At 41.0% G+C, this 19,925-nt stretch overlaps 1 protein-coding gene across 4 annotated transcripts in view; it reads left to right on the forward strand.

Annotated features, from left to right (window-relative positions):
- Positions 1-19,925, forward strand: part of LOC137250222 (zinc finger CCCH domain-containing protein 13) — a 103,801-nt gene that overhangs the window by 4,256 nt on the left and 79,620 nt on the right. The gene's annotated exons all lie outside the window — the stretch shown is intronic.

Here is a 19,925-nt window from a genome sequence, read left to right on the forward strand (position 1 = left end):
TTTAATTAATACAATCCCCGAAAACAAACAAAAAAAGCAATTTAAAAATAGCCCGAAAGTTTTACATTAAAAATGAATTTCGCAGAAAGTATATACACTCGGATAAATTACGGACGAAACCTAGAAATCATCAACATCTACATCCCTCCTGCCACCTGTTGCCCCAGTGGATACCACCCTAATATCAGCGCCTTACTCACTGGCAACAATCGCATTATCTTAGGCGATTTCAATACCCATCACGATCTATGGCATCCAAACTTGCGGGCGGACAGTAGGGGTGAGATGTTGGCGGATCAAATATAAGAAACGACGTTCTGCACAATAAACGGAGACGCACGTATGGTAGGAAGCTGCCACAGTTCGCCGGATATATCAACCGTGAGCGCAGAACTCGTAAACTGCGTTAACTGGCAGCGGATGGTAACATTGGCATCCGATCACCTGTCTATACGCACTTTCATAAACTTTAAAAAAGGAAAGTGCGACGAATACAAATCCTTTACAGACAACCGCTTTGCTGCCCTCTATATCCCGACTGATGCCCGCCAAGGGGAACGTGCTTTCGGTCGTTGAATCCGCCTCGACTGGCTTCTTTCCCCCGGTAGAATTCTCGAAATTCGGCCCACTTTGCGGCGGAGGCCGCAAATTTAGCGAGAGAACGTGACCTTATAAGACAGCTCGATCCCGGCGATCCCCAAATAAGGGATATAAATCAACGCATCAGATTGCTTGTCGATGAACACAAGCGAGCGAAATGGGAGGAGTACCTAAGCGCTTGTAACCTCTCTGCCGGTGTAGGTAAACTTTGGTCCACCGTAAAGTCCCTATCGAATCCGTCTATGCACAATGACAAAGTTTCCATCGCCTTTGGCGATAAAGTGCTGTCGGATGCGAAAAAATGCGCGAGCGCTTTCTACCGACAATATATAATGCACTCTACGGTCGACAAAGATAGACGGAGGGCCAACAGACACGCACATAAACATAAATTCAGCGCGTCAGCAATTACCATCACCGCCAAAGAGGTTGAGGGTGCCATCGGTCATGCTAAACCATCCAAAGCAGTGGCATAGCCATGCCGATGCTTAAAAGCCTAGGGAAAGAGGGCTTCAAATAATTAGCACATGTCTTCAATCTGTCTTTTCCACCTTTGTCAAACCCGAAAAATGGAAAATGGCCAAGGTGGTCCCGCTACTAAAGCCTGGGAAACCAGCTAACATAGGAGAGTCATATCGCCCGATATCTCTCCTATCGCCAGTAGCCAAGACGCTTGAAGCCATTTTGCTCCCCTACTTCAAAGCAAATTTGCAGCTAGCCTGTCATCAGCATGGCTTCAGAAAACTCCATAGCACCACCACCGCGCTAAATGCCATTAACACCCAGATGAATTGCGGTTTAAATCAAAACCCCACCATAGAACAGTACTTGTTGCGCTAGTACTATCAAAAGCTTTTCACCCCTGTTCTGCATTTCGACTTGGATTAGAATTTTTTCGATTTGGCAACTTTGGTATTCTGTGTTCCAATTTCTTTCGATCCAACTTCGAATCGTTCGATTTTGTGTATTCTGCATTTCGATCGTAGTTCCGTTTTTCTAAGTTGCAAATTTGTTGGCGGAAAAATAGTTTATTTTTATTTTTTTTATTAATTTATAACAGAATTTTAACAAAAATGTAAGTAAAACTTGTTGAGAAACGCAAAAGGCTTGATGATGATTGTTTTTTATATGTTTCCAACACAAGTGCAGTATGAGACGTTGGCTAATTTAATGGCAACAAAGCGGGATGACTCCTGGGAAGCCAGCCTTCGCATAAAATTCTTGCCTCGCTTGTATTTTCTCTTCACTTTGTTCAATTGTTATCCACTGAGGGCATAATTTTGGTTGCATTACATCCAGAAACGTAGACAGTGACACTGTTGACTCTCCCATTCCTACATTATAATCCGCCCCTATTCCATGTTGTTGTTGTTGTAGCAATAAGGTTGCTCCCCGAAGGCTTTGGGGAGTGTTATCGATGTGATGGTCCTTTGCCGGATACAGATCCGGTACGCTCCGGTAACACAGCACCATTAAGGTGCTAGCCCGACCATCTCGGGAACGATTTATATGACCAAATTAAACCTTCAGGCCATCCCTCCCTCCCCACCCCCAACTTCCATGAGGAGCTTGGGGTCGCCAGAGTGTGTTAGTGAAACATGATTCGCCACGGATAGGTGAGGTTGACAATTGGGTTTGGAGAAGCTGTATATTGCGCTGCAACCTGAAGGGTTGCGCTACACAGCCCCTTGAATCTGGTATTTTAGTTGCCTCTTACGCATACATACCGCGGGTATATTCTGACCCCCTAACCAGCTGGGGGAGCCCCTATTCCATGCTGGTAACTGCCTTCTGCAACAAACCTCAAAGCAGCTACTACAATATTAAGGGCAGATGTCGATGCCGAAGTCCTTGGACGAATTTGCCCCGCAAAAGTATCTAACACATACTTGAAAGCATCCTTATTAAGTCGAAAGTTTTTTTTGAACCTAAATAAGAAAATAAGTCATTAAACTTTACCACTTTTAAGTTCAATTTCTTACAATTTGTCACTCATCTTAAATGGATTACACAAATCTCGGAATATTTGCCTTTCCATTCTCGCCTGGCTATTTTCGTATGCGTTGCTTTCCAACTCCACAAATAATGCCGCGGCCATTGATTCCATTATAATAAACAGCTATAATTTGTGTCTGTTCGTTGGGTCCAGTTATATGCTAAAGCAAGCTGCCGGAGTAGAGGAAGCTGAAGCGGAACCATAAACAATCCTTGCGGAAAGAATAAATAAATCTTTATAAAGTATTTCAGGTCAGTGCAATGAAATTAGTATCCATAAAATTCAGAAAATATGAAATATATTCGTGCAGGAATCCATTTTAATAAAACTTTGTGGCCATGGCAGGGAATTGGCCAAAAGAACGAAAAAAAAAAAAAATTTAAATTATGCAAGCACTTCACTCAAAAAAACATAACACTGCGGCAATATATTCTATTGCTTTTTTTTGTACAAAATGGCGTGGATAATAAAATATAAACGTTTTTCATTGTTTTTTACAAATTTTCTTTAATTTATTTTGTTCCAATGGTCACACATTCCGTACAAACAACTGATTTCGAAAAATCATTTGCTCTTCCTCTTCTCGTTACAATTCTGTCGTAATGCAGAATACCCAACTTTGATTAAAACGGAGCGTAGAACGGGAAAGTAATTGAATGCAGAATAGGGGTGTTTGATACGGTCAACCATGGCACGTTACTGCAAGACCTGGAAGGGTCTACCCTTCCCCCCATGTCTTAAAAGGAGGACCGCAAATTATCTGGGTGGTCGGCAGGCATCGGTGCAATTTAGAAACGAAACAGCAAAACCAAGAAGAATTAAACAAGGGGTGCCACAGGGTGGTGTGCTATCTCCACTTTTGTTTAATTTCTACATATCTAAGCTACCTTCGCCACCAGAAGGAGTTACTATCGTTTCCTATGCCGATGACTGCACAATAATGGCCACAGGCCCAGGCCCACAGATCGATGAGTTTTGCAACAGAATAAACGGCTACCTTCCTGATCTCTCCAGTTTTTCCGCCTCGCGAAACCTGGCATTATCACTGACTAAATCCTCCGCGACCTTATTAACAACATGCACGTCCCAAATGTCGACCATTTTGAACATCCACGTCGCTGGCACTACGCTACCGACTGTCCTACACCCCAAAATCTTAGGTGTGACGTTCGATCAGGATCTATATTTTGGTGAGCATGCAGCCGCAATTGTACCGAAAATCCAGCGCCGTAATAAAATCCTCAAATCCCTTGCTGGCAGTACTTGGGGAAAGACAAAGAAGCGCTCATTACCACATACAAAGCAATTGGCCAGCCGATTGCATCCTACGCGTCCCCTATATGGTCGCCAAGCCTAAACACTACTCACTGGAAGAAGCTACAGGCCTGCCAAAATACTGCTCTCAGAACTGCCACGGGCTGTCTTCTTTTGTACCCAGAACACCATCTACATTCTGAGGCGAGAATACTCCCCATCAGGGAGAGAAATGAGATGCTAACCAAACAGTTCCTGTTGAATACCCAGAATCCTGGGCATCCCAACAGACATCTGATTGATGAGCCAACACCGCCTAGGGGCTTAAGGAGTCATCTCCGTAAGCATTATGAGCAAATACGGCGCCTGAGAACTCAGCCGTATGAAACAAAAAAACACAAGCAGGTCGTCAGTGAACTCCACAAACAGGCGTCGGACCTTTATGCCAGGAATTGCCCGGTGAATCCAGTATTCAAAGAACAGTACCCAAAACTTGCGGAAGAGGAACGCATACTCCCCAGGGAAACGCGAATCACTTTAGCTCAACTTCGTTCTGAATACTGTAACAGGCTAAACTCTTACATATCCAGAATCAACCCCGACATACGAAATGTATGCCCCACTTGCAATGTATCCCAACATCACACCAACCATGTCTTTAATTGTAATGTGGAACCAACGCCTCTAACACCCCTTTCATTATGGTCCACCCCTGTTGAAACGCAAGTTTCCTCGGACTCCCGTTAGAGTATATTAATGACAATTTGTGATCGGTCGCAATTATTAGAACATACCCGCGGTAGGTATGTCTGTCGTAAGAGGCGACTAAAATACCAAATTGATTCAAAGGGTTGTGTAGCGCAACCCTCGCAAGGGTCCAACCCAATTGTCAACCTCACCTACCAGTGGCGAATCCTCTTTCATTAACAGCTGACGTTCTGACGACCCCGAGGTCCTGATGGATCTAGGGGGTGGTAGGGCGGTATGGCCTAGAAGGTTTCCCGTGGTCATACCAAAAGTACCTTTATGGTGTTTGTTACCGGAACGTACCAGATCTGCATCCAGCAAAGGACAATCAACATCGATAGCACTCATCAACAGCAAGAATTCGTGAGTGGTCATGTCCATTGAATGGGGCGTAGCACAGTTAACACAACAACAATACCGCGGCTGCGGGCATATATCAACAAAGCTTGGCGAATTAAAACACAGTGGGACACATCAATAAAACGTACCGATATTCAAGGGTTTGTATAGCGCAATATATAGCTTCTCCAACCCAATTGTCAACCTCACCTAGGAGCAGCGAATCCCGTTTCATTAACAGACGAGGGTCTGGCGACCCCCAGCTCCTTATGGTTCTTGAGGGTGGGGGAGGGAAGGATGGCCTAAAGGTTTAATGTGGCCATATAAAAATCAATTCTATGGGTTTGTAATTCTCCTCGTGCTTTTTATAGGCTCCCAACTCCGTACATATTGTGACGAATATTAGTGACACTAAGTGATACTCACATCACTAATCTGATACTAAGTAAAAAAAGCCACAACAACAATAAAGCAAGCTGTCATACTTGTATGTACGTAAACAAATTAATCATTATGTATACACATATGTCCATATAAGCAGCGGAGAGAAATGCACAAACACATGCATATATCTTATCTGAGATGCTCACAAAAGTAAGCAATCATTTGTGCAAGTATCACTCACATATACACGCGTATATGAGAAGCTGTAAACGCTTCCCAAGGCAGTCGGTTCTATGTACCGGAGAGACTCGGGATTTTTCCCGACCAAGGACTGTCATTTCAGTGTGACCCCATCTAATTTTTTTCGTCCCTCCCACAAATTGTCATCCTCCCAGCAGCTCCTTGCAGCAGGACTGCTCCATATTCTCTTACTCCGGGAAGGCATCGAATCCAATCCGGGTCCGTCTCCTGACCCCGGTCCTGAGAAATGGTTTTGCTGCATCTGCCGGAAAAGAATCTTTTTAGGACGGTCATACTCTGTTCAGTGTGTCTCGTGCAAGGGATGGTTGTATCGGACAGGTTGTTCTTTGCTTGATCCCAAAACCCGACGTCCACGTAACTTTTATAAATCTTTTGCGGCTCCTTGCTGTTCACGCCCAAGGGCGTCCCGTAGTCTACGCCTTAGCGCCCCCCACTACCTTCCAGCAGCCCCGCTGCTCAGCAAGCCACAACAAGTACCCGCTGCTGCTCGCGCCCCACGGCGCCAACAACTCAAACAGCTGATACCACTCATAACTACTACCTTCGTAGTAGAGTTGGTACCAATGCTGAGCATCAGCCCCTGCCCCCGTCTTCTCCCCCCCTCTTTTCCGGCAGCAATCGTGCAGATCAGGGAAACAGACTCTTAGTCCCTACCTCCGTTTGCACCGTCTGCCAGCACAGAATATATAGGTTTGCGACATCCGCCCAATGCAGCTCCTGCCTTGGGTGGTGCCACTTTCCTAGATGTTCTGGTCTCCGCAACGGCAACCTCCCGACGGGTTTCATCGCGCCATGTTGCCAGGTCGCAAACCCAAATCATCCGGGTACCCCAATGCTTGCCCAAGGACGCCCAGTCCCAGGGCCACAACAGCAATTGCGTCCTGGCCTTCCACAACCCAGGCGTAGTCACCCGTCCCTTACCCCCAGAGTGGCGACGTCTCCCCTTATGCACTTCAGAATCCTGCAGTTAAACTGTAATGGACTAACTGGGAAGATTACGGAGATAGTCGATTTCATGAAGCGGCACAACATCCGCATTGCTGCGATTCAAGAGACTAAACTCACAGCAAGATCTGCATTGCAGACCTGCTCTGGGTATAACGTCCACAGGAAAGACCGCGAGAGCGGAAATGGAGGCGGTCTCGCGTTTATCATACACCACTCTGTGCAATATTATATATTTGATCCTGGCATCGACCGCAGGGACAATGTCTTAGAACGTCAAGGCCTATCTGTCCGGTCAGGCGATGCAAACTTAGAAATCATCAACATCTACATCCCTCCTGCCACCTGTTGCCCCAGTGGATACCGCCTAATATCAGGGCCTTACTCACTGGCAACAATCGCATTATCTTAGGTGATTTCAATGCCCATCATGATCTATCGCATTCAAACTTGCGGGCGGACAGTAGGGGTGAGATGTTGGCGGATCAAATAGAAGAAACGACGTTCTGCACAATAAACGGAGACGCACCCACACGTATGGTAGGAAGCTGTCACAGCTCGCCAGATATCTCAATCGTGAGCACAGAACTCGTAAACTGCGTCAACTGGCAGCCGATGGTAACATTGGCATCCGACCACCTGCCCATACTTATTTCGCTTGAGCGTACCGCCGACTTCATCGTCACTGAAAAACGCACGTTCATAAACTTCAAAGAAGGAAAGTGGGAAGAATATAAATCCTTTACAGACAGCCGCTTTGCTGCCCTCCCTATCCCGACTGATGCCCGCCAAGGGGAGCGTGCCTTCCGTAAGGTAATTAAATCCGCCTCGGCACATTTCATTCCCGCCGGGAGAATTCCCGAAATCCGGCCCCACTTCCCGGTGGAGGCCGCAAACTTAGCGAGAGAACGTGACCTTATAAGACAGCTTGATCCAGGCGACCCCCAAATAAGGGATATAAACCAACGCATCAGATTGCTTGTGGATGAACACAAGCGGGCGAAATGGCAGGAGCACCTAAGAGGTTGTGACCTCTCTACCGGTGTGGGTAAACTTTGGTCCACCGTAAAGTCCCTATCGAATCCGACTAAGCACAAAGACGAAGTTTCCATCGCCTTTGGCGACAAAGTGCTGTCGGACGCGAAAAAATGCGCGAGCGCTTTCTGCCGACAATATATAATGCATCCTACGGTCGACAAAGATAGACGGAGAGCCAATAGACACGCACATAAACACAAATTCAGCGCGTCACCAATCACCATCACCGCTAAAGAGGTTGAGGACGCCATTGGTCGTGCTAAACCATCCAAAGCAGTGGGCCCAGACGGCATAGCCATGCCGATGCTTAAAAGCCTAGGGAAAGAGGGTTTCAAATATTCAGCGCATGTCTTCAATCTGTCTCTTTCCACCTTTGTCATACCTGAGAAATGGAAAATGGCCAAGGTGGTCCCGCTACTAAAGCCTGGGAAACCAGCTAATATAGGTGAGTCGTATCTTCCGATATCTCTCCTATCGCCAGTGGCAAAGACGCTTGAAGCCATTTTGCTCCCTTATTTCCAAGCAAATTTGCAGCTAGCCCCTCATCAGCATGGCTTCAGAAAACTCCATAGCACTACCACCGCGCTAAATGCCATTAGCACCCAGATAAATTGCGGTTTAAATCAATACCCCCACCATAGAACAGTACTCGTAGCGCTAGACCTATCAAAAGCTTTCGATACGGTCAACCATGGCTCGTTAGTAGAGGTCGGCAGTAGAGGTTTACGCCGATCACTTAATCGACGGCGGCGGCGGCGTAGGCGGCGCGCCGGCGTACGCCGGTGTTCTTACTTTAAAAGCTTGATTTTTCTATTTAAAAAAATAATATTTAGGAAAGGTTTTGTTTATATGTATTTAAGGAAATCAACGTGTTGGACATTTCGGAAAGATGCGGGGTTTTTACATCAAAATCCCGCAGACCGTTCAAAAATTTTCAGGAGTAGCTCCTTGCGAAGGGATTGTTCCTCGTTCGCTTGCTCCAGAGAGGCTTCGAACCTAACCCCGGTCTTTGGAATTGGTAATGCTACGTCTGCTGAAAAGAAATAGAGATACATAAAATAGTCACACTTTTGCTTGTATATCTCGTGCAAAGCGTAGTTTCACCTAGGGTTAACTCCTAATAATCGTCGCGAACACAATTTCTTTAAAGGCGACTTAGGGTTGCTATTAATGGTCTATTAATACTCATGACTCTCGTGGCACAGGGCGCCTCCAGCTTTTTCGGCTGTTTTTAAGAGCTACAATTCCCGATGTGCGAACAGTAGAAATCCCTACCACCAGTCGCTACCACGCCTCCTGAGCCTCACACCATATGCCAGTAAAGAAGCTATAACCCTGCGACTTCGAACTCATACCTTCGTCGACTTCACTTTCCTAGAAGCTCTAGGTGTAGCTCCGAAGACTTTCCAACGGATGCTTTTGTCGCGCTATGCTGCCGAGCTACACAAGAGAAACACCCTTAAACGTTAGGGAGTGACTATTCGGCCAAGGATGCCGCCCTCGAAATCATAAGCAGTCTAAGTGGATGTCATTGCGTCATGGGTGAAAATCGTATAATCCTCGGCGCATCTACATAATTAAAATTTTACAAGGACCCTCGATAAAATTTTTAAAATGTAGACCAAAGATTGCGAACGTTTGTGTTCACAACATTGATTTCAATAGTCTTCGTTAAATCAAATTTAGAATGAAAGTCGACGGAGTTTAAGTTGAAAGTTGTTAACTACTGTTTCCGGCCTTACGATATAGGAGCTCATTATGGATGACCGCGTAGCTTCAGTTTTCAGACAAGTTCGAATGTCCACTACGTTAGGGTAGTATCACACGCGGTCATTAGTTCCACTCTCTTGGGAAAGCTTTTCGTTCACCACTTTGAGTGTTCTTGCGAAGGACAAAGCCTCACCTGGTAGACATATGTGCCTACGTATTCACATTTGTAAAAGGAGCCGTAACGTGTAGGTGATATTTAAACTTGGTTGATAGGCTATAATCAGTGTGATTCACTCCAAGGGACTAGTTTTGGATAGGGCCGCCAACTTTAGGAAATATCAAACCGGGAGACTAGGGTGTTGAAGGATGAAGTGTGAAAATCAAAATTAACATTTCAGACGCTATTATATAGTTTCGCAAATAAACAACAGATGTTTGAATGCAAGACTTAGTGATTTTTCAATCCGGTCTCATAAGTACATATATCCCCAACTTAAGTATGAGGTAAGAATAATTTCAAAGGAGTGTTTATGCCCCTAGAACCTACTAAAAGATTTTGCATCACTGATTTCGCTTATTCTAGAGGACAATTTAAAAACATGTTCGCCTTGGGCCATTTTATTTGAATTAATTGTTCATTATTAATTTTTTCAAAAATGCAAAGTGAGCATATAAATTTATTATATAACTTTTCTTTTAGTGTTTTGTTTTAATAACTTGCTGAATTGGGTGATGCAAAGTCCGTGTTAAGCTGACATCGAAAGCGCCTGTTATTTTAAATAACTTTTGAATAGTTATAAAGAGTTAAATTTCGCAATTAATTTCTTATAACCTCCAGTGATGCGCATCCGTTGATACCACTTTCGACCATATCCGACCAATTTTCGACATAAACAATAAATGGCCTAAACAGTCTTAAACGAGTAGAAAATATAGTAACGCGCCGGACGCCGCGCCGTCGCGCCCATATTTTTGACATTCGGCGGCGGCGTGCGAAAAACAACCAAAATCGGCGGCGGTGGCGGCGTATATCTCTAGTCGGCAGGCATCGGTGCAATTTAGAAACAAAACATCAAAACCAAGGAGAATTAAACAAGGGGTGCCACAGGGTGGTGTCCTATCCCCACTTTTGTTTAATTTCTACATAGCTAAGCTACCTTCACCACCGGAAGGAGTCACAATCGTTTCCTACGCCGATGACTGCACAATAATGACCACAGGCCCAGGCCCAAAGATCGATGCGCTATGCAATAAAATAAACGGCTACCTCCCTGATCTCTCCAGTTTTTTCGCCTCGCGAAACCTGGCATTATCACCGACTAAATCTTCCGCGACCTTATTTACAACATGGACGCCCCAAATGTCGACCATTTTGAACATCCACGTCGATGGCACTACGCTACCGACTGGCGTACACCCCAAAATCTTGGGTGTGACGTTTGATCAGGATCTACATTTTGGTGAGCGCCCAGCCGCAATTGTTCCGAGAATTCAGAGCCGTAACAAAATCCTCAAATCCCTTGCTGGCAGTACTTGGGGAAAAGATAAAGAAACGCTCATGACTACATACAAAGCAATTAGCCAGCCGATTACGTGCTACGCGTCGCCCATATGGTCGCCAAGCCTAAAAATCACCCACTGGAAGAAACTACAGGCCTGCCAAAATACTGCTCTCAGAATCGCCACGGGCTGTCTTCTTATGTCCCCAGAACACCATCTGCATAATGAGGCGAGAATACTCCCCATCAGGGAGAGAAATGAGATGCTGACCAAACAGTTCCTGTTGAATACCCAGAAACCTGGGCATCCCAACAGACATCCGATTGATGAACCAGCACCGCCTAGGGGCTTAAGGAGTCATCTCCGTAAGCATTTTGAGGAAATACGGCACCTGAGAACCCAGCCGTATGAAGTGAAAAAACACAAGCAGGTCCTTGGTGAACTCCATAAACAGGCGTCGGACCTTTATGCCGGGAATTGCCCGGTGAATCCAGTGCTTAACGAAAATTATCCAAAACTTGCGGAAGAGGAACGCATACTCCCCAGGGAAACGCGTGTCACTCTTGCTCAACTTCGTTCTGGATACTGTAACAGGTTAAACTCTTACCTATCCAGAATCAACCCCGACATACAAAATGTATGCCCCGCTTGCAACGTGTCCCCACATGACACCAACCATCTCTTCAATTGTAATGTGGAACCAACGCCTTTAACACCCCTTTCCTTATGGTCCACCCCTGTTGAAACGGCAAGTTTCCTTGGACTCCCGTTAGAGGATATTGATGACAATTTGTGATCGGTCGCGGCTATTAGGTGGGGCGAGCATTGCTACAACAACAACAACAGAAGCTATAAATGTAGTTTATAGTTGGTAATTTTACAGCTGGTAACTAAGTAGTAAATTCTAGAAACGCCTAGAAGTATGCGAACGAGGAAATCGAAGAGTATAAAAGAGCGCAAGCTGATCAATCATGGAATCAGTTTGATTTAAGCACGCTATTGGTTCCGAAGTATAAGTGTTATTGTGAAGTAGTGTAATAAAGATCATTTTGCATTATTGAATATTGGAGTTATATATTCAACAATTTAGCGATACGAACGTTAGTAGAAGGTTGCAAATAAGCGGAATTTCACTAAACTCGTTACAATATTTTTAAGGTGAAAAAGAACTGAAGTTTTGAGCTATGAATTGTAGCCTTTTTATTTAGAGCGCGGCGGAAAAGCAGCTCACAAAATTGGAAGAGCAGCTCGACTTAAGTTTCCTCGGAGATACGACTTCAAGGGCTTGCTCGAAGATTTCAAGGGTATTAAACTATTACGTTCACATTGGCAGTAAAAGTTTAAAGCTAAAGAGAAAATGTTTATGGATACCATTTATGTATGTATGTGTGTGTACAAATAAACCATAAAATTACAACAACCATTAATGCAAGCATATATAGACAGGATTAAAACTTTTATTTTCCGATTCCGGATTTGCGATCCTGGGTCAAAACTGCGTATTCTGACACTTTAATTTTCAACGTATATTAAGAGTTCCAATGCTATCGTATAGAATTTGCTTCCACAGCACTGCAAGAGCATGCTGGGATGTAAATTGGATCTACTTATTGCCCTTAGCGTCCCATTGGGAACCAATTCCTGTAGCACCTATGTCTATTTGGTCCAATCCTACTCAAACTGCAAGTTGCCCGGGACTTCCGTTGGCCATATCTTAGAAAACTTTTGAATAACGCCTTATTTCAGTACTCGTTTCAAAAATGCCCTATATCAGAATTCGGCGGAAGAACGCCCTATCTCAGAATTTATTTCAAAAACACAATATCTGATCTTATATTCAATACTTTTGGCATTAGCTAGGGTGTTTATGAAAAAAATCATAGATAGGACGTTATTAAACTGAATTGTGGGCTGGTTTTTTTTGGCGGCCACCGTGGTGTGATGGTAGCGTGCTCTGCCTACCACACCGTATGCGTTGGGTTCACACCCCGGGCAAAGCAACATCAAAATTTAGGAAATAAGGTTTTTCAATTAGAAGAAAATTTTTCTAAGCGGGGTTGGCCCTCGGCAGTGTTTGGCAAGCGCTCCGGGTGTATTTCTGCCATGAAAAGCTCTCAGTGAAAACTCATCTGCCTTGCAGATGCCGTTCGGAGACGGCATAAAACATATAGGTCCCGTCCTGCCAATTTGCAGGGAAAATCAAGAGGAGCACGACGCAAATTGGAAGAGAAGCTCGGCCTTAGATCTCTTCGGAGGTTATCGCGCCTTACATTTATTTATTTTTTTTATTTATGTGGGATGGTGCTTTTTAACAAATTCTGAAATAGTGTGCTTTTGAAAAATTTTGATAAAAAAAATGCATTCAAATATCCCAGATGAGTAAAAACGATTTTAAAAACATTGTCCTTTTTAAAGAATTAATGAATCTTCGGGAGAAAAATCCAGCCTAAATGTGGCTATTCCTGAGTAATAATTTATGATTTATATTTTTTTATACACATTTCAATCACCTTTTCATCATATTAGATAATCAAGAAAAGATTGTACTTAGCTTGTTTTGGAAAAAATTTCAAATGGTTCATGATCATATGGACGTGCGTAAAGCTGGCAGACCCAAGTGCTCAAAAGTAAGTTTAAGTTGATTGAGAATTAAGTGCATTTTAGGTGCTATTTAGGGCCACAAAAGATAATTTAGGTGCTCATTTGGTTTTCGAGATATTCGCAAAAAAGTGTGGGTCTGCTAGCTTAACGTCAAGCTAGCAGACCCACAATTTAAATTTCATTTTATTTTAAATAAAAAATATACATATTTATATACATATTTATACTCAGTTGAGCAGATCTCACAGAGTATATTAAGTTTGATTGGATAACGGTTGGTTGTACAGGTATAAATGAATCGAGATAGATATAGACTTGCATATATCAAAATCATCAGGATCTAAAAAAAATTTGATTGAGCCATGTCCGTCCGTCCGTCCGTCCGTCCGTCCGTCTGTCCGTTAACACGATAACTTGAGTAAATTTTGAGGTATCTTGATGAAATTTGGTATATAGGTTCCTGGGCACTCATCTCAGATCGCTATTTAAAATCAACGAAATCGGACTATAACCACGCCCACTTTTTCGATATCGAAAATTTCGAAAAACCGAAAAAGTGCAATAATTCATTACCAAAGACAGATAAAACGATGAAACTTGGTAGGTGAGTTGAACTTATGACGCAGAATAGAGAATTAGTAAAATTTTTAGGACAATGGGCGTGGCACCGCCCACTTTTAAAAGAAGGTAATTTAAAACTTTTGCAAGCTGTAATTTGGCAGTCGTTGAAGGTAACATGATGAAATTTGGCAGGAACGTTACTCCTATTACTATATGTACGCTTAATAAAAATTAGCAAAATCAGAGAAGGACCACGCCCACTTAAAAAAAAATTTTTTTTAAAGTAAAATTTTAACAAAAAATTTAATATCTTTACAGTATAAAAGTAAATTATGTCAACATTAAACTCCAGTAATGATATGGTGCAACAAAATACAAAAATAAAAGAAAATTTCAAAATGGGCATGGCTCCGCCCTTTTTTATTTAATTTGTCTAGGATACTTTTAATGCCATACGTCGAACAAAAATTTATCAATCCTTTTGAAATTTGGTAGGGGCATAGATTTTATGACGTTAACTGTTTTCTGTGAAAATGGGTGAAATCGGTTGAAGCCACGCCCAGTTTTTATACACAATCGTCCGTCTGTCCTTCCGCATGGCCGTTAACACAATAACTTGAGCAAAAATCGACATATCTTTACTGAACTTAGTTCACGTACTTATCTGAACGCACTTTATCTTGGTATAAAAAATGAACGAAATCCGACTATGACCACGCCCACTTTTTCGATATCGAAAATTACGAAAAATGAAAAAAATGCCATAATTCTATACCAAATACGAAAAAAGGGATGAACATGTGACACCTACCATATTAAGTAGAAAAAAATGAAAAAGTTCTGCAAGGCGAAATAAAAAACCCTTGAAATCTTGGCAGGTATTACATATATAAATAAATTAGCGGTATCCAACAAATGATGTTCTGGGTCACCTATATAGAACTAAGCCCCACGCCCTTTTAAAATACTCATTAACACCTTTCATTTGATACCCATATCGTACAAACAAATTCTATAGTCAACGCTTATCCACCTTTATCGAGATATCCCTAAATGGTGTCCACCTATAGAACTACCACCACTCCCTTTTAAAACCCTCATTAATACCTTTAGTTTGATACCCATATCGTACAAACAAATTCTAGGGTCACCCCTGGTCCACCTTTATGGCGATATCTCGAAACGGCGTCCAACTATGGAACTAAGGATCACTCCCTTTTAAAAAACTCATTAACACCTCTCTTTTAATACCCATATTGTACAAGCAAATTCTAGGGTCACCCCTGGTCTACCTTTATGGAGATATCTCGAAACGGCGTCCACCTATGGAACTAAGGATTACTCCCTTTTAAAATACTCATTGGTACCTTTCATTTGATACCCATATTGTACAAACAAATTCTAGAGTCAACGCTTATCCACCTTTATCGAGATATCCCTAAATGGTGTCCACCTATAGAACTATGGCCACTCCCTCATAAAATAATCTTTAATGCCTTTCATTTGATACACATGTCATACAAACATTCCAGGGTTTCCCTCGGTTCATTTTCCTACATGGTTATTTTCCCTTATGTTGTCACCATAGTTCTCAACTGAGTATGTAATGTTCGGTTAAACCCGAACTTAACCTTCCTTACTTGTTTTTATTTAAAATAAAATGAAATTTTAATTCTGGGTCTGCTAGCTTGACGTTACGCTAGCAGACCCACACCTTTTTGCGAATATCTCGCAAACTAAATGAAAACCTAAATTATTTTTTGCAGCCCTAAAAAGCACCTAAATAGCTCCTAATTTTGATATATTTATACCTTTCATGAAAATGAAATGGTATATTAATTTCGTCACGAAACCGAAAATTGTAAGTCCTTAAAGGAAAATAGATAGACCCACCATTAAGTATACCGAAATAATCAGGTTGAAGAGCTGAGTTGATTTAGCCATGTCCGTCTGTCCGTCTGTCCGTCTGTCTGTTTGTATGCAAACTAGTCCCTCAATTTTTGAGATATCTTGATAAAATTTGGTGAGCGGGTGTATTTGGGTGTCCGATTAGACATTTGTCGGAACCGACCGGATCGGACCACTATAGCATATATCCTCCATACAACCGATTTTTCAGAAAAAGAGGATTTTTGTAATATCTCACCCAATTTAACGGATTGAAGCTTCAAACTGCACCATATACTTTCGTATATTGCACATATTTTTGCCTGAAACAATTGATGAGATCGGTCGTATATATAGTATATATCCCCCACAACCGATTGTTCAGATAAGGAACTTTTCGTAGTTACTGCCCTATTTTAAGAGCTAGAGGCTTCAAATTTCAACGAATGCTTACGTATATAGCATATATTGTTGTCTGAAAAACTCATAAAGATCGGTGGTATATATAGTATATATATGGTGGTATATATAGTATATATATATATAGTATATATATATATATATATATTTTCGCAAATTTTAGCCCCATTTTAACAGCTAGAAGCTTCAAGTTTCACCGAATACTTACGTATATAGCATATATTGTTGTCTGAAAAAATCATAGAGATCGGTTGTGTATATAGTATATATCTCATACAACCGATTGTTCAGATAAGAAACTTTTCGCAATTTCTGCCCCATTTTAACAGCTATAAGCTTCAAATTTCACCAATTGCTTACGTATATAGCATATATTGTTGTCTGAAAAAATCATAGAGATCGGTTGTATATAGTGTATATATCTCATACAACCGATTGTTCAGATAAGAAACTTCGCAATTTCTACCCCATTTTAACAGCTATAAGCTTCAAATTTCACCGATTGCTTACGTATATAGCATATATTGTTGTCTGAAAAAATCATAGAGATCGGTTGTATATATAGTATATATCTCATACAACCGATTGTTCAGATAAGAAACTTTTCGCAATTTCTACCCCATTTTAACAGCTATAAGCTTCAAATTTCACCGATTGCTTACGTATATAGTATGTATTCTTGTGTCAAAAAATCATAGAGATCGGTGATATATATAATATATATATGATGGTATATATAGTATATATATATAGTATATATATTTTTTTTTACGATTTCGGCCCCATTTTAACAGCTAGAAGCTTCAAATTTCACCAAATGCTTACGTGTATAGCATATACAGATGTCTGAAAAAATCATTGAGATCGGTGGTATATATATTATATACTTCATATAAACTGTCATTTTTGCCCCTTTTTTACGGCTAGAAGCTTCAAAATTCATCAAATTTCATCAAATAGTTACGTCTACGTCATATATTTTTGAAATACGTGATTCGTAGTCATATTTTTTACATACAGACCACAAAAAACGTGAAGCTTTGCATCCTCACACAGATTACCTACCTATTTTTTATTTTATATTTATCTTAAAAATCGTTTAGATATGTTCAAATTTCACTAAATGCTTACGTGTATAGCATATATTGTTGTCTGAGAAAATCATAGATACCGGTGGTATATATAGTATATATCTCATACAACCGATTGTTCAGATAAGAAACTTTGCGCAATTTCTTCCCCATTTTAACAGCTAGACGCTTCAAATTTCACCATATCCTTACGTATATAGCATATATTATTGTCTGAAAAAATCATAGAGATCGGTGGTATATATATTATATACCCCATATAAACTCTAATTTTTGCCCCCTTTTTACGGCTACAAGCTTCAAAATTCATCAAATTTCACCAAATAGTTACGTTTACGTCATATATTGTTGAAATACGTGATTCGTAGTCATAGTTTTTACACGCAGACCACAAAAAACCTGAAACTTTGCATCCTCACACAAAGTACCTACCTGTTTTTTATTTTATATTTATCTTAAAAATCGTTAAGGTATGTAGATCTGTTCACTATATATTTCTTATCTTATACATCCGATTATTCGGAGATTACGAACGGGATAAGATTATTGTTCAGCCCCATTCATGAAAGGTATGAAGTCATCGGCACAGCCGAAGACAGTCCCGTTCTTACTTGTTTTTATTTAACGTCAAGCTAGCAGACCCACACTTTTTTACGAATATCTCCGAAACTAAATGAAAACCTAAATTATCTTTTTGTGGCCCTAAAAAGCACCTAAATAGCTCCTAATTTTGATATATTTTTTATTTAAAATAAAATGAAATTTAAATTCTGGGTCTGCTAGCTTGACGTTACGCTAGCAGACCCACACTTGTTTGCGAATATCTCAAAAACCAAATGAGCACCTAAATTATTTTTTGTGGCCCTAAATAGCACCTAAAATGCACTTAATTCTCAAACGGCTTAAACTTATTTTTGAGCACTTGTGTCTGCCAGCTTTACGCACGTATCATATGGCCATGATAATAGGGCCATGCTAGAACAACAGACATTTTCGTGTATTTTTTGTCTAGGGGTCAAGCTGCCATAAAGATATGAGTCATTAACCAATGTATGAGTCATTATCCACTATTTTTTATGTTTTACAGTATTCTCAATCGATATTTATGCACATAAATCGTGCTAAGCATATTATTATTGTCTCAGATGACCATTGTGTTTTCATCCTAAAGGAAATTTCAATACTGGAACACCACAATTTCGCCTTAAACAGTAATGGTATGGCAACGCTTTTAGCAAAACAACAAACATTATGAAACTTCAAAAATCCATAAATACGTAAAAAAATTTTGAGTGGAACTACCTTCTTTTTTATACCATGGTATTGAATATGATGAGTCAAAGAAATGTAAACAAATAAGTTAACCCTATGTGGTCCATGATATAAAAAATGGAGTTAGTTCCATTTAGTGTGACGTTATCCACTTGACTTTTGCGGGGACAATGACAATTTCACCAAAAACAAGCTACCAGATTGAAAAATGTTAAGAATTTTTCTAATTTTGAGGGATTTCATATTAACGAATACGACTAAATAATTACTTTCATAGGTATTTTAAATAAAACAAGAAAAAATATGAGCCCCATGCCTTGGAAATATTTTAATACGAAATATCAGCCTAGAAAACAAGGTTTTTAATAAGTTTTTCGAGCTCCCAAAAATTGTTTTGGTGGAAGGAACATGGATCGAAGTATGCAAAACAAGGGAATATAGCCTTCTTAAGTGTTCGTACGTTTGCTCAGAAGATTTTGACAAAACATACACCTTTGTCAATTGCTGCTCAAATGAGGTCCTTATAAACCGACACTGCAATTTCTTCATAAATTGGCTAAAATCCACATTTTTTATTTTTTTATATTTATTGTATAATTCAAGTGTTGCGCTTTAGGAGGGAATTGTTAAACCATTTTTTTAGGGAGAACATTACCTTGTAGCTCTGCAGGTTTGCCACTAGTTATGAGAGTGTTTTGCCCGTTTTACCAGGGGTCACCTTGGGGCAGCCCCGCCTAACACATTCTGTGCCCTTTTAGCATTGACATAGATGTGCAGACTTTGGAGGTACACTTTTTCTCAACATGCCTTGAGAAATATCCACTGTAGGGGCATGATAATAGGGCCACGTTAGAGCAACAGGATTTTTCGTGTATTTTTTTCTATCTAGGGGTCAAGCTGCCATAAAGATATGATTCATTAACCAATGTATGAGTCATTATCCACTATTTTTCAATAAAATTGTACGTTTGATTGTACTCTCAACCGATAGCTATTGCTCGCTAGATATCGTCTTAATCGAAACTGCTTGACAACTCAAATCAAACTGAACTCCAGCGCCTCAACATCTGTCGCCTTTATACTCTTTGACTTTAACATTCGCAGCTTCTAGGCGCTTCCAGAATCTACTAGTCCATTAGCTCTCAAACATCTCAGCTGTAACTACAATTGCACAATTTTATAGTTTTTCTCATTGCATACTTATAGGAGTATCTCAGATATATGCATGTATTTGTGCATTGACTCTCCGCTGCTCGTATACGTACATGGTACATATATGTAGACGTAGTTATTGTTTCGTTTATGTAGATACATGATGA

This window comes from Eurosta solidaginis, chromosome 4 (genome assembly GCF_040869045.1).
Source record: "Eurosta solidaginis isolate ZX-2024a chromosome 4, ASM4086904v1, whole genome shotgun sequence".
Lineage (NCBI taxonomy): Eukaryota > Metazoa > Arthropoda > Insecta > Diptera > Tephritidae > Eurosta > Eurosta solidaginis.